At 42.4% G+C, this 26,605-nt stretch overlaps 1 long non-coding RNA gene across 2 annotated transcripts; it reads left to right on the top strand.

Moving 5' to 3' along the window:
- Positions 1-7,028: 7,028 nt before the first annotated feature.
- Positions 7,029-18,298, top strand: LOC124805109. Of its 2 annotated transcripts, none has more exons than XR_007017393.1 (3): positions 7,029-7,132; positions 11,261-11,357; positions 16,853-18,298. It is a non-coding gene; the product is annotated as an uncharacterized LOC124805109 (long non-coding RNA). The 2 variants fall into 2 exon arrangements; XR_007017394.1 differs by having other exon boundaries at positions 7,040-7,060.
- The last annotated feature ends 8,307 nt before the right edge of the window (positions 18,299-26,605 follow it).

Raw genomic sequence — 26,605 nt, 5'->3', positions numbered from 1 at the left:
CCTTAGTTTAGTTAGGTTTAAGTAGTTTTAAGTCTAGGGGACTGATGACCTCAGTTGTTAAGTCCCGTAGTGTTTAGAGCCATTTGAACCATCATCCAAGACTGTTGATACTGCTTCCACTTCAACCAATCAACGGAACAGGAAGAACCAAAACAAAAGAAGCCGTATCTCTTCTTCCTATTCACCTGAAGGCGGTTGCATACCGCTTGTCTCAGGTGACGACGGTGATAGAGCGGATACAGAATGTGTCTACTGTAAGTATCCCTATCGCTTGTCCTAAAGTGGGAACAGTGGTTAAGCTGCACCAAATGTCTTAGGTGCGCCCATCAACTATTTTCTGGTGTCGAAAAGAAGGGATGGAAGTCTTATGTTTGTGACGTCTGCCAATAACTTACGTTTAGTAATTTGAGTAAAACTTGAACCCATGCTTGTACATGTCTGAGTTAGATTGCAATACGTGTCGTTGTAATTACGTTCAGTCTGCATGACTACGGATAAAGCACTGATGACAACTGCACTGTTGGTTGAAAATTAGATCTGCAATGCAATAAAAAAGACAATTGACATGACGACCGAAACTGACGTTATTTCTATCCCGAATCACATCGCCGTCGCGGAACACAACCATTCGCATGGACACACAGTGGGAGAAATGTATATAGTCTTACGCAAATACCTCCGATTACGAGACCAGTGGCAGATGCAGCGGATAAACACCCACCTGTGCCGCTTGTGGAAATTAGTGTATATTGACGCATTCATTGTGAAATGTGTAAACAGAAACTGCTAGCAACAGAACTACCTCTATTAATTTCAGTTCTCTGCTCAGACGTAAAAAGATAATTACAGGGTCTCATACATTTTCTACTGCGACTCAGACTTTCGGAAGAAACCATGTTGTTGTTTTGTTGGTTGTAGTGTGGTTCTTGCCCCTTCTTGAACACAAAGTAGTTAAAAATGTTGAAGAATAATGTAGTCGACGCCGATGTATTTTGAGACTCGCCGTTTATTTCAGAAAAGCTGTTAACAAAACACGTAAGTGCGGGTATCTTTACGCCCCGTCAGCTTCACAACTTCCTGAAGAATAAAAATAACATCTGCCTCCGCCTCGTTTCATTTATTTCAAAACAATTGAAAATGAGATAGCTTCAGAGATAAAATTACGCAAGAGAATGTCTAATGCATAACAGATACTGCTTTCCGAGAAAAATAAAGACGAAAACGTTACAGAAGACCACGAAACTGAACCAGAAGAATTACGTCGCAGTCAGGTGAGGCGTCATATGATTACGAACGGGAACGTCAGGAGACTATTTCCATGAAGCATTCCTATCAATGAAGGTTGCTTTGTCAATGTCGTCATGACTGATAGACTGTTTTACTTTTTATTATCCTTTTGTTCGCAGCTAAACAAACAGATTTAGTGTAAGTACTATCATTGCCTAGTAAATCATTGAAATATATAACGTTCGTATCAATTTCCGAAAACATTGTAGTATCTCTCAGTGAGGTGCTTATACGCAATAAGGTTTTAAATCTTTTTTTGTGTTGAATGTAAGGCCTCAAAGCTCGTTTAACTGCTTGCATAAAGTTTGGACTGACATCTGTTCAGAACCTATCATCCAAACACAGTTTAATAACAAAACTATGGCCTCTGGGAAGTTACATTTGGGAACAGACGTTGTTAACACCAAACTAATGATTGAAACACCTAGTTGCATGATAATTAGCATATTTTTAGATTTCGATAGTGGATTTGAAAACAAAATTTAAAAGATGGTCAAATGTTTTGGTAATCATTTGTCTAATACCAATAAATAAAATAGGTTACAGAAACATTTGACACGCCTTTACGTAATACTCAAATGAAGTTTTTTATGGGAAAAAGTAAGACATCCTCAGGACAACCCCTGCGAATGTAGGTATAAATGAATTGATACGATCGGAAGGAGTCTGATACACGACAACAAGGACCAACGCTAGAATCTACATGCTTGCGCATACCACAACATCGATAACACATCGCTGTCTATCAAAGCACTAGAAATACTTATCGTGTATTGAAAACGAACATCGGAAAATCATGACATTTGCCAAATATGCGGAAAGCTTTAGCAACCTACTAAAAATAATGACGATGTCATAAATACAAGTAGTAGAACGAACTGAACAGAAAGAAGTTTAATTGCTGTTAGTCATGGTGCTGCAGCTCTACCCTAGAAAAGAAATAAATCGTAATTACTGTGGAAAAATGACGTTCAACTTTTTTAATGTGCCGAATGACAAAGACTTCTTTATGTGATACTTGATGTGTATATGTCTGTACTACGTTGAAATACTGTAAGGTTACTATCAATAAAAAATTTTTGCAAAAGAATTAAAAATAGTAGACCACACCTGGAGGCAATGTAAGCCCTTGCGACGTATAAGCACTCAGCGCCCTCCCCAATGTCGAAGGCAGCTGAAGTCTCTTGATCGTTGAATACCATAAAGATGCTTATCATTAGTAGAAATGTTGAGAGGATCGTCGCAGCGAACGAGAAATTGTCACCGGCCGCTGACTCAAGCGAAGCAGATCTCGAAGCGTTCAGCGAACCTCAACAGTTTCACAATGACGAGGCCAGAGCTAACTGAAATCCTTACCCTCAAGGTAATTCGAGCGCCGGTTAAAATACTGACTCCGTCAGCAAGTCTTTCACAGTCGTTGGCGTTTTATTTACGATACTTTTTCAGTGCTGGCTTTGGTGCATACTGTGATATTTCGGAGCACATTTAGATGGTGAAAAGTTGATAAACTTTGGCAGCCAATTCTGCAAGCCTCTGCTGATTCCAGGCAACCCGCTGTGCGTTTTTGGATAGATGCGGAACAACTGCTTCACTCTCTCCGATTTCAGACCAGCTTTAGATATAACTATGCCGTAGAGGACATCCATGTCCGCAGAAGTGAAGTTGCCTTCACGAAGTCGATTAAGCAGTTCAATGAAGATATTATATTGCTGTTGCATAATTTGATGGCGTTGCATGAAACTGAAGAGGTACCACAGATTAAAAGTACCCACGTCAGAATTCCGGTCGGTGTAAAAGAACCCCGACAGGAATCAGTGCTGTTGCTAGTTTTCATTATTGTGAAGCGCTGACTGCTGAAGCAGAAACAGTAATCATCTACAGAGTTACAGTAGAGACGTCTTCAGACTCGCGTCTTTTACAAGTGTCTTTTGTTCTCGAAATGTCCTGGATTAGTACTTGGATCGAAGGAAGACATTTTGACAGTTAAATATCACACCAATGAAACTTCTTATGTGCGAAACAGCTAGCCCATACAGAGGCAAACATTTTTACGCCTCATTTGCCTTCCTAGCGATTTCTGTTCTAGAAATGTCCTAAATGTAGTACTTGATTGGAATGAAGCCTTTATGACACTTAGCGCAGCAATTGAATTCTTTGTGTGCTAAATGGCAAGGTCCTGAAGAGATGAACTTTTTGACAATTTACGTAGGCAGCAGCTGAAGATCGTGACATATTTCAGTTTTTCGTCGAATCACTATCTTTATCTTAATTACACTGATTTCTTTCAACGAATCAAGTATTTTTTACTAAACAATAGCACACGCTGGTCTGTATCACACCCCATTTATACATTTCGCACTCTTCGTTTGGTTATGGAAAGTTAGACAAAAAATTTCTGTCAAATCAGTACTTGAATTTTTCTTAATTACCCTGATTACTTTAAAGCAATTAAATCCGTTTTTTGTAAATCTAGACCTAAAGCTGGTCAGTTTCATACCGCATTTGTCCATTTCCCACCCTTCGTTTGTCTATAAAAATTCGGACAAGACCCACTGTGTAATTTATAGGGAGTCTTGTTTTCGTTATGCTCAAACGTTTAACCAACACATAACCAGAAAAGTGCATTTAGGAGATGGCGCACTTCAAGTGCAACACATACGAAGAAGCAAAAACAATGGGGCGAAAATGCTTCAGCTCGGAATTACACAGACGGCAGAAGAAACTGAATACTCTCAGATGAGGTACTAATGCTAGGATATGTACACCGCTATTCAGTTTTTTCAATGACTGAAGCAATTGTTTACGCTCATACCAACGGTTAAAGGCGACGATCGTCGCTCTCAGTGCACAATGCATGAGTTACTATGAAGGCACATACAAATTTACTATATCCCTCGAATACGCGAACAGCAATTATTTCGGCACTTGAGAATTTATCACTTCTAAATATTACCTTGAGGAGGTCCAAACGAATACAGGAATGCGGAAGACGATAAGCCAGAATATAACATTTCGACGACTCATGGCTCAGTTGTGCCGATTTTCGTGCTTCCACTAACGTATTGGTTACAGCGTCTTTGAATGTGTATCTTAACTCCAGAAGCCTTCCTCACTTCCTTCCCTTTCCCTGTGGTATTTCCCCTTTTCTACTTTGCTGGTGGTTTTCGAACACCCACAATAGCTTGCCCACTTCAGCATCATTGTTAATTCCTATCTTTTCTAGTGAATTTTCTCAATTTTCTTATCTCCGTGGTTCATGATAATGCCCAATGCTCTTACAGTGGTGGCGTAGGTTTGGCCTCGGAGTTTTTCGCGGAAGCATGGCAGAATAAAATACTCACGGTATTCAAGGCGCGTCATTCAAATGGCATTGTGTCGTTCCAGCCTTGCAGAGAACAGTTCGCTCAGTGCAATACAGATAATGGCTCTCTCGCGCCGCTTTGCCCTGTACATGACACACCGTCCCTCCTTAGGTCATTAAGTGAGCAAAAGCGCGTTTCCTCAGCGCACTGAACTACTGCAGCTGCGTTGCCTCTGATGTAGCCACCTGCTCTCTTTCCCTGCACTATATCACGTGGCCTGATCATTATTCCATCAGAATGTGTTGACATGAACTATAAAACAACGCCGATTACCAAGCTTCGTAAAGTTTACACAGTTGCAAATTAGATACGTGAATACGATCATATTACAACAGGAGTTATTCCTACTGAATACTTTATGGACAATTAATCACATCATCGTTGACATTACCTTTTGCATATTTTATGTGAATTTCTGGAAACGATATTTCTGCGGTTTTACCCACTGGCTACTGTATGTAGATGCTCGAAACTTTAGGTATACATTAACAACACATCTAACTAAACCTAAAATCACTGTCATGTCATTTGTATCCCAAGATGTTATACAATAATTATTTACAGCTCAGAACGTAGAAATTCCTACTTTTAGAGTTTATAAATTAGTATTTTCCTCAAGTTGAACACGTTTGTAACTGCTTTTCTCAGGACAGTGTCCTGAGACACACCTAAAAATTAGCTCTCTAGCCCAGATATTTCTTTCGGGCGTAAGGAAAAATGGTCAATCGTGTAATTGTCACGAATTTCAGTTGAAAAGTTGTGTTTGGCCTACGATTCACGTCTGTGCACTTGTCAATGATTTGCGGGAGTTTATATTTCAAAGTTAATCGCAATCATTTTCCTCTTTCATTTCCGGATTACTGCTTTGCCACCACCGATCGAATCAATCACATGTATCACTGTGTATGTGAGTGTGTGTGTGTGTGCGTGTGCGTGTGTGTGAGGGAGAGAGAGAGTGAGAGAGAGAGAGAGAGAGAGAGAGAGAGAGAGAGAGATAGAAGGAGAGTAGAAAGATAGGGAGGGAGGGGAGAGAGAGAGAGAGAGAGACAGGGGGGAGAGAGAGAGAGAGAGAGTCTCTACATAACATCTCCTCTACACACACACACCCCTAAACCCAAGAACACCGAAACATCTTGGAGAGAATTATAATAATATTAGGACAAAGAAATGCTAAAACAAAACTTAGAAAATGCCGTTTGTTCTACATCACATGACACAGCAGGTCGCGAATATGGATGACAATAATAATAATAATATAATATTTTCCTTTTGCGAAAAGTTTGTGATGCTTGTGGTTTATTTGTTGGCAGTCCTGATCAGGCTTGAGGCAAGGAAGGATTGTCCCTAACTCTTCTGTGTTCTGTAATTTGCGCTCGTATGTCTCTAATTTGTGTATAATTTTTCGACTCTTTCTAACCCACCCTGTGGGCACGTGGCTCTTATGTATATCCCTGAAGAACGCGTAATAAATGGAGTAAGTGAACAGCGCTCTTTTTCAGTTATCGGAATTCCAACCACAACAAAAAATTCGTAATTTTCCAATTAAACTACAGGAAAACAAAAAGTTTTGTTTGAAAGCAAGCAAAACAATGTAGGCACATAGAAGTGTGTGTTAACCTATAAATAAGTGTCTGAGTAGATGGGAAAAGTAAATAATTCGATTTTTGATCTACTTTTCCTTCCAAGTGCTTACAGAAATATTAGAAAAATTTTTAACATGTCAGCAACTGTGATGAATTAATATGTCAAAAATCCGCCTCAGTTGCGAAATGTTACTGGTCTTTACAAAGGTTTCAGCTAATCTAGCCTTCTACAGAAGCATAAATAAACTAATACATGCCAGAATAAGGCACGGTCAAACAGAGTTCCAACGCAGCGTCCGAGGCTAACCGACCGCTTTTCATGAAGTGGGGCGGGGGCTGTTCCTCAGCTAAGTAACGTAGCTTGACGTGGTGCCACGGTACTTTAGCTTTTTATGTTTGACTGTGCCTTATTCTGGCATGTATTAGTTTATTTATGCTTCTGAAGAAGGCTAGATTACTCTATCTGACACCTGGGTAAAGACCAGTAACATTTCGCAACTGAAGCGGATTTCCGACACATTTATTAGAAAAATGCTTTGGATGCTTTGGTAATAATTCATAGTTCGATTTCTTTCAGTGAGTTTCCACTTGACTGTCTCTCTCTCTCTATCTCTCTCTGTCTCTCTCTCTCTTGAAAAATATGTAGATAAGCCATGCATAAACATGTTTCTGTGCTCTACAAGTGGGCGTGTAAATGGAATTTTTTCAGTATGCTCTCTGGCAGCTGTGTTTACTAACGGTAGCGGTTCCTCAAACTTCGGCGTTGTTATATAAGAGAGAGAAGTTGATCATTACAGCCAAACGAGTGCAGTTCGAAAGAAGACAGTGGTGAGCAGCTCACAGTCATTGTTTCCCCTGGTCGTATGGCATACTTCGGTCGGGAGTCCCATTTCGTGGAGGGTGAGATGCCTGGCGCATGCTTTTTCTTTCTTTTGTTTTCACCACTTCTCTTCATCTCCACCTAACTACATCCATTTCAACCTTTTTACTGTTTTCCAGCCCTGGTCTCCATCTGCGATATGTACCTCCCTCCCTTCCTCCATTGCCAGATCGATGAACCGTTGATTCTCAGGATGTTTCCTACCTAACGATCCTTCCTTTGCTCAGGTTGTTGTATAAACTTCTTTTTCCACCAATTCGATTAAGTACATCCAGACTCCGAAGACAATTCCTCATCAATCTAACCGCGTAATTTTCAGCATTGTTCTGCAGCACCTCTATTATCTTCTCGTCTCTACTGTTTATCGTCCACGCTTCACTTTCGTACAAGGCAACACCCCAGATAAATACTTTCAGGAAATACTCCCTGACATTTAAACTTACATTCGAGCTTAACAAATTTCTCTTTTCCACATACACTTTTCTTGCTATTGGTAGTCTGCATTTTATATCCTCTCAGCTTCGACAATTATCTGTCCCTTGGCTGCTCAAGTAGAAAAAGTTATCTCTAATCAAAACTGCCTCACTTCATAATCTAATTCCTTCTGCATGACCATATCGACTACGTTCCATTATCTTTGTTTTGTTTTTGTTGATGTTAATCTTACAGCCTCTTTTCAAGACGCTATTCATTCCGTTACATTGCTCTTCCAAGTTCTTTTACCGTCTCTGACAGAATTACAAGTTTTTGTATCTTCACCCCGAACTGTAATTTCCTTACCAAATTTCACATAGCGTTGTCCAGTCAACATTCTCAAAAGTTGTCTCTAAATCTGCAAATGCTGTAAACGTTGATTTTTTTTCTTCAGACTATCTTCTAATCAGTGTCGTAGGATCATAATAGCCTCGTGACTTCCTCCATTCCTCCGGAACCTACATTAATTTCGCCAGAGTCGGTGTCCGTAACTCGTGGTGTAGTGGCTGGCATTGCTGTCCCTCCAATATGGGGTCCCGAGTTCGATTCCCGGACGCGCAGGAGATTTTTTTTTATCTACCCGAGGAGATAGTATTAGCTTTGTCATCATCAGTCAGGAAAATGGCTAGGCTGGACAGTGAAAACGTTGGGAATTTGTAAGGGCCCTGATAACCACGCAATTGAGCGCCTCACAAACCAGGTACCATCATCATTACTCGAGGTAGGTCTCCACTAATTTTTCCGTACTTCTACAGATAATTCGTGTCACTATTCTGCAAACATGGCTATTAAACCTGGTAGTTCGGTAATACTCACACGTTTCCACACCTGCCATACTTGGATTTCAAGCTATTGGATTATTTGAAGTGTGAGGCAATCTCTCCCGCCTCACACATCTTGCACGAGAAGTGGAACAGTTCTGTCATCGCTAGGTATCCCAGTGACGTCAATAATTCTTAGGAATGTCGAATACTTCAGGGCCTCGTTTCGATTCAACGTTTTCTTCAACCTTATCTCCAATTTCATTTCTTCTGTACAGCCATTGTATACAGTCATCCCTTTTTTCAGCTTTCCCCTCTTTGCTAAGTGTTGGCTAGACATGTGAGCTCTTGATATTCATACAGCTGATCTCTTCTCTCTAAAAACCTCTTTAAATTTCCTAAAGCGGTATCGACTTCTCCCGTGCTTTTGCATAATGTCTGTAGAAGGACATTCATTTTTTATAGCCTGTAATCCATTTATCTTACGTCATTTGCTTAATTTTCATATTTTCTCCTTTCGCCAATTAAGTTCAACATCTCGTGTGTTATCCAAGGATTTCTACTAGGCTTTATGCCTTTGCTTATTCGAGCTTCTGCTGCCTTCTCTATTGCGTCTCCCAAAGCCACTCAGTCAACTCCTATTTTTTTCTTTACTACTTTTTCGTCAGTCGCCTAAATGCTCCCAACGAAACTCTCAACAACTTCTGGTTGTTCCAGTTTCTCCTTGTTCGATCTCCTTAATTTCCGAGCTTTCTGCAGTTTCTTCAGTTTCAGTCGGCAGTTGATAACTAACAAATTATGGCCAGGGCGCACATATACCCGTGGCAATATTTTGCAGTTCAAGATCTCGTTTCGAAATTGCTGTCTTCTCAAGATATGATTTATTGTTATATAAAACCCACATCAACAAATGAACGCATCTGATGTTATAACACCTGAATTTGCTTTAGCGTAGGCTACATGTCACAGAATTTACGAAGAAAAAGTAGGTCCGTGACTAGCAGACGAATGCCGTATTACGAGGTAAGACTTGGGCTTCATTGCGAGCAGTTGTCAAGCGGAATAGGTCCAAAGGAGTCGCAAGTACAACTGCATATTAAAACACGATATCTCATAGTTTTTGTACCGATGAGAGAAAACATTGTGACAACCTGCTTAATAACTTGTTTGTCCGCATATGGAACGAAATACGTCACTGATTCCGCGATTCAGGGATCCGACAGTTTGGTAATAAACTGGTGGAGGTATGTGGCATTAGATGACTACGCACAGGTCATGTAATTCCCGTAATTAATGGTCCGCTGATTTGCGTAGTTGGTGGTGCCGTCCACAGCGACTCAGATGTGTTCCGTAGGATTCATATCAGGCGAATTTGGTTGCCGAGGCATCAACGTGAGTTCACTACAATGCTCCTGAAATCGCTGTAGCGAGGTTCTCGCTCCGAGACAGAGACAAATATGCTGCTGAAAGGTGACATAGCCGTAGGGGACGGTGGTTCGCAGATGACAGCGAGTCTTCGATTGCTACCATAGTTCCCACGCAAGCGCAGGAGAATGTCTCCCATAACATAATACTGCTCCCAACAGCCTGCGTCCGTGACGCGTTGCTCGTTTCGAGCCGCCGTTCACCTCGATGACGAGGTTTATAGAGACGACCAGCGACCTGTGTGATTCACCCGGAGAGCCGATACATTTGCATTTATCGACGGTCGAATCCCGATGGTCCCGTGACCACTGCAATGTAATTGAGTCAACACGTGAAAACGTAGGCGTGGTCTGCTGTGGAGCTCCGTGTTCAACAATGTGCGATAAACAGTGTGCTCCGAAATATTGTGCGTGCTCCAGCATTGTGCTCTTTCGGCAGAGGATAGTAATATACTTACAACTACCGCTTTAAACTTTCATATTCAGATGTTTACGTTCCAAAGACTCGTAGCGGCTCATTTGAGTTGCCGATGTACTCGTAGTACAAACAATCAAAACGCAATTTCTTTTAAATAAGCACACGACACATCATGAGTTGTTTTACTGTGCTCTGTGTTACAGACAAGTTTCCAGCAGAGTGGTAATGGAATGATTTAAAACTACAACACAGTTAATGGATATATTGAAATAAATGAATCTCTCTGGACAGAGTTAAATTTTATTTTATAACCTCACTGGCTCACCTAAACAATTATCCTCTTTACAATTCAGATTAATGTACGTGTAACTAAAATCCACGTGATGATTGCAGCATGCTGCCGAAATGCTTCGCGGTGCCGAATATTAGTATAGAGTAACTGAAGCAGTAAAAATTATTTCATAAGTCTATAACACAGTCACTAACCTCAACTATCTTATCATTTTCTTCTAGGCAGACACTGCAGCCACGATAAATTTGAAGAATGGCGTTATTCCACCAACCTGATGGAATAATGTCTTTCTTCAAAAATGGTTCAAATGGCTCTGAGCACTATGGGACTCAACTGCTGAGGTCATTAGTCCCCTAGAACTTAGAACTAGTTAAACCTAACTAACCTAAGGACATCACAAACATCCATGCCCGAGGCAGGATTCAAACCTGCGACCGTAGCGGTCTTGCGGTTCCAGACTGCAGCGCCTTTAACCGCACGGCCACTTCGGCCGGCATGTCTTTCTTCAACCACTTTCTTAGAATATGTATAAAATTAAGGACTGATGAGATTTTTAGTTGGCTTTGTTAATTGATTTTTCGGTCTGCACAAATACGCTGTACAAATTTTATAACTACTTGAGTAGGCACGAAATTTATTTCTCTTAGAATGAACGATTATCAGTCCAAGGACTTAAAAAAACTTTTTACATTTTTATCTATTTTCCTGAGGGGAAAGTAATTTTAATTGTGTTAAATATAGCAGTCATGTCTATAGTTTTTACTTGTTTGTTGTTACAGGCACATTTATGCTGAGAGGTGCTTACAGCCTGGAGTATTAACCTGGAGTATTCACCCGTCATTTTCATCATGTAGCAGTACTGACTTCAAGGAATTGGTGAGTTTCTACCAGATCCTTTCTACAAAAGTCACGAGTGAGTTGATCCTCAGTGACTTAGCATGGTCATGATGAGATTCTGATATTTAGGAAATGAGCCTTCAGCTCAAAGGACGGTTTAAACGCTATGTGTACACGAGTGAGAGGTACTTTCTCCATCTTCTCGTACTACGTGGAAGATGAACACCCCTGCCTTCCTTCGAACTGATAACGACCTCACTGAACCAGTAGTGCGGAGTTCATTCCATTTAAAGCGACCTCCTAGTATTTCTCTCAAAAAGGAAGTGTTTCCGTAGGTTAAAGACACAGTTTCAAAGAAATGCTAGGACTGAGAGAAGAAAAATAGAAAAAGTACTTTAAATAATCTAATCTCCAAACAAATGGTTTGAACTTTATTGTAGTTGGAAATAAATTTCAATATTTTCGGATATGGTGTTTTTATACCCCAGAGTACATTGTTTCAGGATACTATATTAATCATAATATACTATTCACTCATTCTGGACTTGATAGGCGGCTTTAGCATTCTCTTAATCACATTTGTTTACTGACTAAGAATGAGCGACTTGCTGTGGGAAGGTATATAAACGTGTCTCCAATATTTTAATAGTTTATTTTTTATGTTTATTGAATCATAATCTATACGCATGACATTGTCAATTGGAAAACTAAATTCATTATTCGCCTTAATGCAGTGTCTGTTTTAACTTTATGAAACAGAGGCATTCGTCACTCGATAGCAGTAAATTTATAGTCGCAGTGAGGGCATTATTTTTCACTATAGAGCAATACATTCTACAGTTATTTCGTATTACGCTGATATGATGATCGAGCGTTTGGTATTTCGAAAGTTTTTGATCTGTGCATATTTGTCTGTTTTTATTTTCTGGAGTGTAGTCTTCCATAGAGGTCGAACAGGGACGATGCATGCTACAGACAGGAAGAGAACAGCAACTTTTTAACACTGGAGCTAGAAAAGAATGACGAAGTGTAGGAACATAAAGTGAGTAACTGATAACGAAGTACCGAATTTAATAGGGGAGAAAAGAGCTGTATGGCAGAAGTTGGTTTATAGTTGGAAAAGATTCATAGTCTATATCCTAAGGCAATATGGAATAATTTTGGTAATGGAGGGAAGGATGTGTGTGCGTGTGTGTGTGTGTGTGTGTGTGTGTGTGTGTGTGTGTGTGTGTGTATGTGTGTGTGTCTTAGGGGTGACATGAGGGGGGGGGTTGGATGGAAGGATATTACTATAGTACAGGGAGACCAAGGTTTCACCACAGTAAGTAGTTTCGTGTGGATTTAGGTTGCAGTAGTTATGTAGAGATGAAGAGATTTGCACGGCATAGCCTGGCGTTGAGACCTGCATTTCGTCAGTCCTCCGAGATAATAACACATATAAATTTCTTCACATATGAATCTTGTAGGTAAGAAACGTAAGCCTTTATGAACATTGTAAAAAACGGTTAGTTACTTAATAATACAATTGATAATGTAGCACAAACAGGAAGAAGGTGTAGCATCCTTCCGTCGAACAGGTCGTTAGAGATGGAGCACAAACTTGCAATAGGGAAATGACGGGGAAGGAAATCAGCCCAACCCTTTTCAGAGGAAATGACCAGTGTTTGGCTTTAGCGATTTACGGAAATCACTGTAAACGTGTATCAGGATATCACAGGGCTTCGAACCATTTTCCTTCCGAATGTGATTTTGGCTAGCTAACTATGTGGTATCTCGCCTTCAATGATCAAACTATTCTCGTTTTTTTCCATCCTCAAAAGTCTCGGAACAGCGATGTTTATCTCGGTCGTCCTACCTTCCTACTTCCATGTCCCGGTTCGTAGTTCAGCCACGGGATCGGCATGTAGTTTCACTTTTGGCATGATTCGTGGTAGGGGTAGCCGGATACCGATCCCGCCCCACAACCTCTGGTCGTAACTTTTGTACCCCAAATCTGTCTTCGTCTGATGTTACCTCATGTGCAAGTGTGAGAACGTTTTCCGTTTGTGAATCGTATAGCTGAGGAGGGACGTGTATAACAGGCAAGTATTACCTAGCTGGATGAGGAAAACTGCCTAAAAACCACATCCACGCTGGCTGCCACACTGTCGACGTTGTGTTAGTCGTCGAAACTTACAGGAAGCAATATATCTAGCAAGGTGGAAATGGCTCTAAGCGCTATGGTACTTAACAGCTGAGGTCATCAGTCCCCTAGACTTAGAACTACTTAAACCTGACTAACCTAAGGACATCACACACATCCATGCCCGAGGCTGGATTCGAACCTGTGACCATAGCAGCAGCGCGGTTCCGGACTGAAGCGCCTAGAACCGCTCGGCCACAGCGGCCGGCAGCAATGTGGAGTCTGGGAATTATTTGCATTACGCTTTGCACGTCTTTCATATAACGTTTCTCACTGCACTTTTTTGATCACTCCTGTGACACTCTCTTGCTCACTTCATAAACTTGATGCAAATAGTACAGCTCTTTTTGGAAAATTTTCTCTCTCTTACGCTAACCCAACTTAGTAAAGATCCCAGATCGACCAACAGCTACACTAGGTGATCAAAAATATGTGGGAACCTGGCTGAAAATGACTTAGAAGTTCGTGGCGCCCTCCATCGGTAATGCTTCAATTTAATATGGTGTTAGCCGACCCTTAGCCTTGATGACAGGTTCCACTCTCGCATGCATACGATCAATCAGGTGCCGGATGGTTTCTTGGGGAATGGCAGCCCATTCTCCACGGAGTGTTGCACTGAGGAGAGGTGTCGATGTCGGTCGGTGAAGCCTGGCACAAAGACGGTGTTCCAAAACATCCCAAGGTGTTCTATAGGATTCAGGCAAGGACTTCGTTCAGGTCAGTCCATTACAGGGATGTTATTGTTATTGTCGTGTAATCACTCCGCCACGGGCTGTGCATTATGAACAGGTGCTCGAACGTGTTGAAAGATGCAATCGCCTTCCCCGAATTGCTCTTCACAACTGTGGGAAGAAGGAAGGTGCTTAAAAATCAGTGAAGGCCTATGCTCTGATAGTGCGACGCAAAACAACAAGGGGTGCAAGCCCCCTCGATGAAAAACACAACCACACCATAACACCACCGCCTCTGGATTTTACTGTTGGCACTACACGCGCTGGCAGATAACGTTCACCGGGCATTCGCCATACCCACACCCTGCCATCGGATCACGACATTGTGTACCGTGATTCGTCACTCCACACAACGTTTTTCCACTGTTCAATCGTCCAATGTTTATGGTTGTTACACCAAGCGAGGCGTCGTTTGGCATTTACCGGCGTGATGTGTGGCTTATGAGCAGCCGCTCGACCATGAAATCCAAGTTTTCTCACCTCCCGCCAAACTGTCGTAGTACTTGCAGTGGATCCTCATGCAGTTTGGAACTCCTGTGTGACAGTCTGGATAGATGTCTGCCTATTACACATTACGACACTCTTCAACTGTCGGCGGTCTCTGTCAGTCAGAAGACGGGGTCGGCCTGTACGCTTTTGTGTTGTACGTGTCCCCTCAGGTCTCCGTTTAACTGTCACATTGGAAACAGTGGACCTAGGGATGTTTAGGAGCGTGCAAATCTAGCGTACGAACTTATGACACAAGTGACTCCGAATCACCTGGCCACGTTCGATGTCCGTGAGCTCCGCAGAGCTCCCTATTCTACTCTCTCACGATGTCTGAGGTCGCTGATATGGAGTACCTGGCAGTAGGTGGTAGCACAATGCACGTAATATGAAAAAAGTATGTTTTTTGGGGTGTACGGACACTTTTGATCCCATAGTATATCAAGAATTGATGGAACGAGAGTGTGTTAATCATACTTTCTTCAGATTCTTCTAGTAAGTCGGAGTCTGGCATCAACATGCAGACAACACTTCCGGATATAAGCATAAAGAGGACGCTAGTGCCGTAAGCCCATGAACCGTAACTGAATAGCTTGTTAAACGAACTGTTTTTAGGTCAACATCCCAATCAAAATTGCAATTAAATTTTCTTACAGACTGCTGAAAATATTTTAACCCAATATAACGAAACGCATATGGTGAAATAAATACGTATTTACAGTAGTAAGATTGGCGGATCCAAAATATTATCGCAGATATCGACTCTATTTGTCTCTCTGCTTGCTTCACCTTACATTTGCTCATATTTAGAGTCAGTTACCAATCTTTGCGCCTGGCACCGATTGCCTAGAAGCCTCTCTGCATTTCGTTAAAAGTTTCTAACGACGTCGCCTCCCTGTACACACTTGCCTCAACAGCGGAGAGCTTGGTACGGCTGCACGCGTTATATGCTAGGTTATTTCTATATAGTATGTCGTGAACAGCAATAGCCTATTACCCTACACTAAGGTGCGTCGGACTGTAACTTTACCTCTGACGACGACAAGTAATTAAGAACACTGTACTATGCTCTGTTTGCTAGGAAATCATTACTTGAGTCGTAAATCTGCCCGGATATTCCATGTTATTCAGTCTCAGTGTTGCGTAAGAAGTAGGAAAGCAAAGAAGAAATGTGCAAAGAGAATTGAAGTTTACGTAGAGGAAACAAAAACTTTACTGTTTGCCGAGGACATCGTAATTTTGTCAGAAACCTTTAAGGATTTGGATGATCAGTTGAAGAGAGTATCAGGTGAACAGTAAAAATTAAACTATGTGAATTTGGAGAAATTATATTAAGAAATATGATGTTGAAACTAGTTGATGAATTTTGTTATTTGGGCAGCAAAGTAATAGGCGGTGCAGAAGGAAAGCGGATATAAAGAATAGACTGGCACCACCAAAAAAATTAAAAAAAAAAGCTCTTCGCAAAAAAAAATATGTATTAGATATTTAAGTTTCAGCAGACATTTTCTAAAATTTGTTTGGAATGCAGCAAATGTGGTAGTAAAAAGTGCACGAAAAACAAATCGGACAGACGAAAATAGAAGCATTAGAAATATGATGCTCCAGAAAAATGTTGAATTCTACGTTTCAGTACTTATGCAGCGATCAAGACACCGCAGAGGGTGTGCTAGTGTGAGAAGAAAAATCAAATCAGGCTTCAAAATGGAGATCATTACAATAGAACAATGAACGTAGTGCCAGTACTTTGTAAAATTTTAGTTATTCTGTCTTCTTTTCTAAAAATTTCCGTCACTATGTCATACGGAACTGACGTTTATGCAATTGTCTACCGATATTGCGATATAATGTATAGTGAAGTCGGAACTTTGACATAAAAACTATTGTTTAATTATCAGGCATCTTGGCCCCGATTCGATAATGTCGAGAGTAAAATTATTGGCAATCAGTTACTGTCACACCTGATATGCGAGCTGTTGGTACTATTCTCTACGAAATGGAGTACCAACACAGGTTGACTTCTTCTGACAGTTCGAATGTCGTGACGTGTATTTTATTCTTAGTAAAAATAGTATTATTTCTTGTTGTCACTACACTTCGCTGAACTGATGTGTAATGTTGAAATTTTTTTACAGAAGTGGATCAGATCTTCGCAGCATTCAAGGAACCCAACAACGAGCCAATGGAGGGACCTGAAGAAGTTGCCGACGGTCACCCAGAGGTGGAGAAGTCTATAGAGATTGGACAGAATAATGCGAACACCCGGCTAACATGTAGAGGACTATGTTTTGCATCCAAACCAGCTTGAGCGTTCCTGGAGATCTCGCCTACAAATACTGTGTGCCAGTTAGCAGAATTACATTCCATTATTCACAAATACACTGTTTCAGGAGAGATGCATGAGGAGCATAAGGAATCCTCATAGTTTTTATCACTGATCAGAATTACTAGATAAGATACAAATTAGATATTTGTGGGAAGTCTGAAGAACGTTATTTCACTCTAATAACCTTCAAAACAGTCTTGTAAATTTCCAGTGTGTGACCAGGAGAATTATCATATTGGCAGATTCATATGTTGCGGTGTACCATTTAATCAGCACTTCGAAACAAAATGGTTGGTTACCTTTCCCGTTACGATTCATTTCAAGCTGACCATCAGACCCACCGTAAACCAGTAAAAATGCTACATAGCCTTTACGATGCTACGGTGTTGAAATGATACTATATGGGCAACACGCTTTCTCAATGTTCTCCATATGCAGGGACATCTGCGACTGGGGCAGTGTACAGGAAAACACGCCGGACTGTATCTCCTGTACTATTACTCAAAGTGACCGAGGGTAGACTACATGACTCCGGCCTGATGGTCACGGGTTCAACCCCAGGTAGGAGCGGGGTTCTTCCTCGTTCCAGGCCCTCCAGGACTGTCCAGGCCCACTCAACTTGTTATCAGGCAGCATATCCCAGGGGTAAAAGGGGGCTGAGGCGGTGGCCGGACCAACCTCCCACCCTCTCTCTCCTCACCTAGTGTCGTGGCGTATGAAGGACTATGCTCTACCCGCAATGAGGCCAAAAGATCATTCACGAGTTAAGAGCCACAGCCTTTATCACTCAGACGTCCAGCTCTATCAATGTCTTGTTTGCGTAATACTGCTTTCGCTAGACTGTAGTCACATATTAAGTTCAGAGGTCACTTTCTGACGGTATTAGAGGTAATAGCACTCTAGCAGTTTGTTATACATGACAGAGCACAGCAGATTCAATGTGCCGCAAAATTATCATACTATCACGACGCTGGACACAGTAGCTCTGGATATTCCCAGTTCTCAGACATACCAATGTCTCGGGACACACTGATGAGTGTTACATAGTACGTAAGGAAAATAAACCATCAGGTTATAATTTGTGATTCTTATTGTTTACACTAGAGTATAGAGGGAAAATAAGACAATGTAAAATTATAAGTTGCAGATATTGTTTATACATGGATGTTCATATTATTCTGTCCAATCCCTGTAGATTTTAGCAAGCTGTCTATTAATGGTTTATCAATCAAAAATAAACACACAAAACTCCTAAGCTGACTTTTTATCTACCTTTTTCAACACTATGTTATTTCTACGAAACAGCAGAGATCGAGACCTTCAAATGACAAAAGGATTTCTCTGCTGTTAAAATGTATTTCAGCAAAGAGTGAAGAACAAACGTTTTTGCTTCCGTTACGTCGTAAAGAAACTGATTCCTGACGGAAGTCTCACAGGCAATGTATTTCTGCTATGTAACTAATTGTGTGCAGCGCCTGATGGCAGACGATCACCGCCGCACAGTGAAACACATCCGGCATTGAAACATGTGCCTAGCGATGGCCTTTGATTAGCAAGGATCACAACTTACTAGTAGCTTTCACTCTTCTTTTAAAACACAAAAAAGAATATATGTGTCAATATTATACAATTTAGAAATGGGTCTTGTAATGTGACAACGTGCCGTCTAGTGAATACCAGTCATAGTCAAGGCGCAATGGTATAGAAAGTGGACGCTTATGCCATCTGTGTGCCAGAATCGAAGGCAAAGCGGAAGTGCTTTCGCCTGGTGTCAGCTAAATTAAAGAACGCTATGTGGGAGGCAGTTCTGGCTTGTGCTGCACTCTGCCAGCGAAAAACAAAAGAATTAAACTAAATAATATTGTTATGTGTAGTAAAAATACAAATGTAATATTACTTTAATATATGAAAATGATTCTAATTGAATATTGTAATACTATGGTATGTTTAATTCCAAATAGAGAACTTGGCGTAATGTAAAATAATGTTTAGGTGTGTGAGGGGGGGGGGGGGGGGGGGGGGGAAATCCCCGAGAATGAGAACAGTGCACAGGTTGGCGCATAATATTGGCGGTAGAAGTAAGTTGGCGTAGCTCTGAGGCAGAACAAGTGTTAACTGGCGTAAAAGTGACTGCCGGTGTGTGCTACGGTAATGTTGCTAACACACCATTTAGAAGTGAGCTGAAAACAGATATGGATTTCGTTTATCATACGGCTACAAGCTAAATGGACACTAAGGCTTGTAAGACGCGGTATTTCGATGGAGATGGGCTGTGAGCGGCAAAATAGTAGTTTCCCGCTCTGAGCTATATGGTACTCCATGGTGCATTGCTGTGTTAATTGCGACGAGTTGCGTGTGCCAACGGCGAGGTGTGAAGGGACCAGTACCTCATCCAGCAGCGTATTGTGATCTCAATAACTAAAGAGGGCCATTGGTGAGCTCACTTCGGTAGCAACGAACTAGAAGTTATCTTACAAGAGAATCATTATGAACAGTGGTTGTTAAACTGACGCCATTACCAGTACATTTATATTTTGTGAATCAGTTTGTGTAATAGTCAAACCAAGTTCTGTACAGTGTGTAAAGTTTGGAGGCAATAATAATTTTGTGGTTTAAATTGCATTCCCCGACTGTAGTCAATTATTTAAAGGAAATAGTTCTTTATTACCCCATATCCAATGATTTCTATGTGCTGCAACATCAGTCAAAAGTTATGGTGCATGAGTATCGGCGTAGCTATATTGCAAGAGAAAATAGTCGGAATTAGCGCCGAAACTGCCAGCAGACGCCGCTTCATGCAAAGGATGGAAGATGCCAGGTACTGTGCCACCTTAATTACTATCCAGCTCAATATGGTGGCTTTTCAGTACCTTGCCATAGTCAAAAATTACTCGGTTCCGTCCGAGCAACGTGATTCTCAATTAGTGTTTTCAGTAACTATATTGACAAGCTGATCTATATTGTTCCTTAATTGAGCATTCAAGGAACTTTCTGCCTCCACAGTAGACATTGTGCCTTCAGCACAATGCAAGCTCAATAACATTAAATTCAGTTCAAAAATGGTCCTGAGCACTATGGGACTTAACAACTGTGGTCATCAGCCCAGTAGAACTTAGAACTACTTAAACCTAACTAACCTAAGGACATCACACACATCCATGCTCGAGGCAGGATCCGTACCTGCGACCATAGCGGTCACGCGGTTCCAGACTGAAGCACCTAGAACCGCACAGCCACACCGGACGGCCATTACAATTTTTTTTACATTAACCTAAAACAAGTTCAAGTGTTTATCATGTGTGTTTATGTATTGTGAAACGATTTGAGGCTGTGGTATTGTTTAAAATGAATAATGTCCTCCTGCTAAGCAATATCAAATATACAGAATTAATTGCTCCCTGTTCAGTCACTTCAAAGAGATTATCAGTGCTACTAATAATCAAATGTAGACGTAAAAATAAGTTTGTTATGCGCCATTATCATTATTTATTCCAAAAATTCCGTGTAGTAGCTGGATCACCATAGGGTGTCTATTCAAACCTATTATACGCGAGAGCCGCTTTCCGGACGTCTGATGCCGAATGGTCTACTAATAATACAGTAAATTCGGGTAGTGGCATCGCAGTCTCCACAATTTAAGAGGGGACGCTCACCTGTGGTGTCGATAGCACTCAAGTACAAAATCAGGCAACACAGTAGCAAAAACGTAGATTTATATGAAGTTGGATTAGTGAAAAACCCTATTCCAGCGTTCGCCTGAAGACATCTGGGCCATCACGGGGAATCTAAAGTAGGGTGGCTGGATATCGATCTGAACACGACTTCTGAATACCATTGCTTTCGGACGTGAGTCCTGAGTCGACAGTCAGAGTTTATTGTCCTTCTCGGCTTCGCAGGAGGTGAACTCGCATAGTTCCCTAACGCACCATCCGGTTATGCGAGGTGTACGAGTACATGTGTTCAACATCAGCTTATTATATCATATACTCCACCTTGCAGTGTTGAACTTAATTCCGAAGCAACGCGCTACATGGCAATGCTGCGACCTGTCCTGTATCAGACCTGGTTCTTACCGATTATATTAAATAAATTTTTACATGTACTCATTATTTGGTCCCTAAGCGTGGAAACGTCATTTTTTTCGCTGTTCTCAAAGAGCGAAAGTTCATCAATTACTGTGACCGAAAAACTTGATATTGCTTGCATTTTATACAATATAGTAACAATATTAAGAAATTACATCGTTTCGTGGACGTAGGTGATTTCATTATCGTTTCTGAAAACATACAGGTCCTGTCGAAAACTGCTATCAGTATTTAGGGGTCACATCAATAAAGCAAAAATGAAATGAAAAATTCATATGGATAAGTGGGCGGAAATCTTACTTTACTAATTATGAGCCAGTGTCTACTGGGAAGTCATTTAACGAGAAGCCGGCTTTCATGGACAAACATTTCTTGAACAATTCACTGCTCTGTTGTTTATGGTCTATCCGTGCGTCGAAGGGTGTACTTCACACTGATTGTGCCACTACGCTACTACTGTCTGTGTCCAAGTGCATGTTGGTGCATGTTATCGAGGCCTGTGCACAGGTAGAAGCGAACACACGCTTTGGTCAACTTTTTTTAAAGCCCTGAAGGCGCCTTCATGTCACTGGTGAAGTCACAGAAGATGAAGAGACTTGCATCTCCTCAGTCGTTCCACTTTCTGTTGCCTTTTCCGGTGTGGTCACTTAATCTACTGGTGTTTGACCTCAACCATCTGTACGGGAACTCGAACTGAACAGACCAGAATACGGAGATGGATTAGGGATATTGATAGGGTGAGTCTTGGTTCAAGCTGTTTACAACTTCTGGCCAAATTTACGTCCCAAGAGTGAAACACAGCGGGGCTTTGGTGATGATTTGGGCAGCCATATCGTGATATTTCATGCTCCCCATGGCAGTTCTGCAATGTTGTATTACTGCCAAGGATAATGCGGCAATTGTGAGTGATCAGATCCATCCCATGGTATAATGTTTGTTCCCCAATGCAGATTCCATGTCCAAAGTCTACAGGGACGCTGCTCACTCAGCTCGCATCGCCCGGGCCTGGGTTTCTGAGCATGAGGATGAATTTTCGCACCTCCCTTGGCCACCACAGTCACCGGATCTCATTGTCACTGAAACACTGTAGTCTACTTTGGAGAGATACATATGTGATAGTTATGCACCTGGTTACCTCAGGCTCGTCTGGTAGCTGCGCGGTCTGAGACACAATGTCACAGTTCGCGCGACTCCCCACATCAAAAGTCGGAGTCCTCCTTCGGGGATGGGTGTGTGTGTTGTCCTTATCATAAGTTAGTTTAAGTTAGTCACTGTAGGAGGATACAAGATGACTTGGACAGGATTTGTGATTGGTGTAAAGAATGGCAGCTAACTCTAAATATACACTCCTGGAAATTGAAATAATAACACCGTGAATTCATTGTCCCAGGAAGGGGAAACTTTATTGACACATTCCTGGGGTCAGATACATCACATGATCACACTGACAGAACCACAGGCACATAGACACAGGCAACAGAGCATGCACAATTTCGGCACTAGTACAGTGTATATCCACCTTTCGCAGCAATGCAGGCTGCTATTCTCCCATTTACACGATCGTAGAGATGCTGGATGTAGTCCTGTGGAACGGCTTGCCATGCCATTTCCACCTGGCGCCTGAGTTGGACCAGCGTTCGTGCTGGACGTACCGACCGCGTGAGACGACGCTTCATCCAGTCCCAAACATGCTCAATGGGGGACAGATCCGGAGATCTTGCTGGCCAGGGTAGTTGACTTACACCTTCTAGAGCACGTTGGGTGGCACGGGATACATGCGGACGTGCATTGTCCTGTTGGAACAGCAAGTTCCCTTGCCGGTCTAGGAATGGTAGAACGATGGGTTCGATGACGGTTTGGATGTACCGTGCACTATTCAGTGTCCCCTCGACGATCACCAGTGGTGTACGGCCAGTGTAGGCGATCGCTCCCCACACCATGATGCCGGGTGTTGGCCCTGTGTGCCTCGGTCGTATGCAGTCCTGTTTGTGGCGCTCACCTGCACGGCGCCAAACACGTATACGACCATCATTGGCACCAAGGCAGAAGCGACTCTCTTCGCTGAAGACGACACGTCTCCATTCGTCCCTCCATTCACGCCTGTCGCGACACCACTGGAGGCGGGCTGCACGATGTTGGGACGTGAGCGGAAGACGGCCTAACGGTGTGCGGGACCGTAGCCCAGCTTCATGGAGACGGTTGCGAATGGTCCTCGCCGATACCCCAGGAGCAACAGTGTCCCTAATTTGCTGGGAAGTGGCGGTGCGGTCCCCTACAGCACTGCGTAGGATCCTACGGTGTTGGCGTGCATCCGTGCGTCGCTGCGGTCCGGTCCCAGGTCGACGGGCACGTGCACCTTCCGCCGACCACTGGCGACAACATCGATGTACTGTGGAGACCTCACGCCCCACGTGTTGAGCAATTCGGCGGTACGTCCACCCGGCCTCCCGCATGCCCACTATACGCCCTCGCTCAAAGTCCGTCAACTGCACATACGGTTCACGTCCACGCTGTCGCGGCATGCTACCAGTGTTAAAGACTGCGATGGAGCTCCGTATGCCACGGCAAACTGGCTGACACTGACGGCGGCGGTGCACAAATGCTGCGCAGCTAGCGCCATTCGACGGCCAACACCGCGGTTCCTGGTGTGTCCGCTGTGCCGTGCGTGTGATCATTGCTTGTACAGCCCTCTCGCAGTGTCCGGAGCAAGTATGGTGGGTCTGACACACCGGTGTCAATGTGTTCTTTTTTCCATTTCCAGGAGTGTAGATAAATGTAAATTAATGCAGATTAATAGGAAAAAGAATCCCGTAATGTTTGAATACTCCATAGTAGTGTAGCGCTTGACACAGTCACATCGATTAAATATTTGGGCGTAACATTGCAGAGCGATATGAAGTGGGACAAGCATGTAATGGCAGTTGTGGGGAAGGTGGATGGTCGCCTTCGGTTCATTGGTAAAATTTTGGGAAGATGTGGTTCATTTGTAAAGGAGACCGTTTATAAAACACTAATACGACCTATTCTTGAGTACCGCTCGAGCTGGAATCCCTATCAGGTCGGATTGAGGGAGGACATAGAAGCAATTCAGAGGCGGGCTGCTAGATTTGTTACTGGTAGGTTTGATCATCATGTGAGTGTTATGGAAATGCTTCAGGAACTCGTGTGTGAGTCTCTAGAGGAAAGGAGGCGTTCTTTTCGTGAATCGCTACTGAGAAAATTTAGAGAACCAGAATTTTGAGGCTGACTGCAGTACAATTTTACTGCCGCCAACTTACATTTCGCGGAAAGACCACAAAGATAAGAGAGATTAGGGCTTGTACAGAGGCATATAGGCAGTCATTTTTTCCTCGTTCTGTTTGGGATTGGAACAGGGAGAGAAGATGCTATTTGTGGTACGAGGTACCCTCCGCCACGCACCGTATGGTGGACTGCGGAGTATGTACGTAGATGTAGATGTAGGTTAGGTAGTGTGTAAGCCTAGGCAGCGATGATCTCAGCAGCTTGGTCCCACTGGAGCTTACCACAAATCTCCTAATTTTCGTACCCTCAACTTGCCACTATTTTGGAGGGAGTGTAAGATTCCCTTCAAAACCTTACAGGTCCTGTCTGTATTTATCCACTCCGACGTAAGTGGACTCTGCTTTGAATGCCAATGCTTTTCCTACACTGCATTTGGCGTAGTAATGCGTTACTCTTGTAGTGTTTACATATTTTTGTCAACCACTTTATCTGCAACAAACTAATAATACAATAGAGAATTTAAAAAATTCTTTGGTATTCTTTTCTACACAGAGAATTATTGAAAGCCTCTCATGTAAAATGTTTTTAAGTGACTAATACTCTCTTCCCTACAAGTCTATAAAGCATACATAAATGCTGAATTCAACGAATCATCCACAGTCCCGGGATTAGAGAGAGGAAATGTTTTTATCCTTGGCATATGGCATTAACGTCAGCAAGGCAAGAGATACTTTCAGGATGAAGCAGGCTATGGCTGATCAAGACGATGGGGGGGAATCGGCGATACGTCTTAGTCAGTGTGTTGGCCGGACTGTCCCCTGGGGCAGTCGAATACGCCCGTCTTGTACACGGTTATGCGCCTCCTACTATCGCACCGCCGTTTTAAGTAATCAAATGGGCCACGTATCTTGGCAACGTATGTACACATCAGAGAGTCTGTCCGCCTGCCTGATGTGAACGCAAAAACATGTTTATGCAAATGTACATTCACCCACTTTAAGCAACTGCACCCCGTCCCCTCCCCCCATGAACCATGGACCTTGCCATTGGTGGGGAGGCTTGCGTGCCTCAGGGATACAGACAGCCGTACCGTAGGTGCAACCACAATGGAGGGGTATCTGTTGAGAGGCTAGACAAACGTGCGATTCCTGAAGAGGGGCAGCAGCCTTTTCAGTAGTTGCAGGGTCAACAGTCTGGATGATTGACTGAACTGGCGTTGTAACACTAACCAAAACGGCCATGCTGTGCTGGTACTGCGAACGTCTGAAAGTAAGGGGGAAACTACAGCCGTAATTTTTCCCGAGGGCATGCAGCTTTACTGTATAGTTAAATGATAATGGCGTCCTGTTGGGTAAAATATTCCGGAGGTAAAATAGTTCCCCATTCGGATCTCCGGGCGGGGACTACTCAGGAGGACATTATCAGGAGAAAGAAAACTGGCGTTCTATTGGTTGGAGCTTGGAATGTCAGATCCCTTAATCGGGCAGGTAGGTGAGAAAATTTAAAAATGGAAAGGATAGGTTAAAGTTAGATATAGTGGGAATTATTGAAGTTCGGTGGCAGGAACAAGACTTCGGTCAGGTGAATGCAGGGTTATAAATACTGAATCAAATAGCGATAATGCAGGAGTAGGTTTAATAATGAATAAAAAAAAGGAATGCGGGTAAGATACTACAAACAGCATAGTGAATACATTATTGTGGCTAAGATAGATACGAAGCCCACACCTACCACAGTTGTACAAGTTTATATGCCAACTAGTTCCGCAGATGACGAAGAGATGGATGAAATGTATGATGAGATAAAAGAAATTAGTGAAGGGATACGAAAATTTAGTAGTCATGGGTGACTGGAACCGGATAGTAGGAAAAGAAAGAGTAGGAAACGTAGTAGGTGAATATCGAATGGGGGTAAGAAATGAAAGAGGAAGCCACCTGGTAGAATTTTGCACAGAGCACAACTTAATCACAGCTAACACTTGGTTCAAGAATTATAAAGGAAGGTTATATACATGGAAGAAGCCTGGTGATACAGACAGGTTTCAGATAAATTATATAATGGTAAGACGTAGATCTATGAACCATGTTTTAAATTGTAAGACACTTCCAGCGGCAGATGTGGACTCTGACCACAATATATTGGTTATGAACTGTAGATTAAAACTGAAGAAACTGCAAAAAGTTGGAATTTAAGGAGATGGGACCTGGATAAAATGATAGAACCAGAGGTTGTAG

Source organism: Schistocerca piceifrons, chromosome 7 (assembly GCF_021461385.2).
Source record: "Schistocerca piceifrons isolate TAMUIC-IGC-003096 chromosome 7, iqSchPice1.1, whole genome shotgun sequence".
NCBI lineage: Eukaryota > Metazoa > Arthropoda > Insecta > Orthoptera > Acrididae > Schistocerca > Schistocerca piceifrons.
The sequence above is the reverse complement of the archived record's forward strand: the minus strand, read 5'-3'. Positions and strand labels throughout refer to the sequence as shown.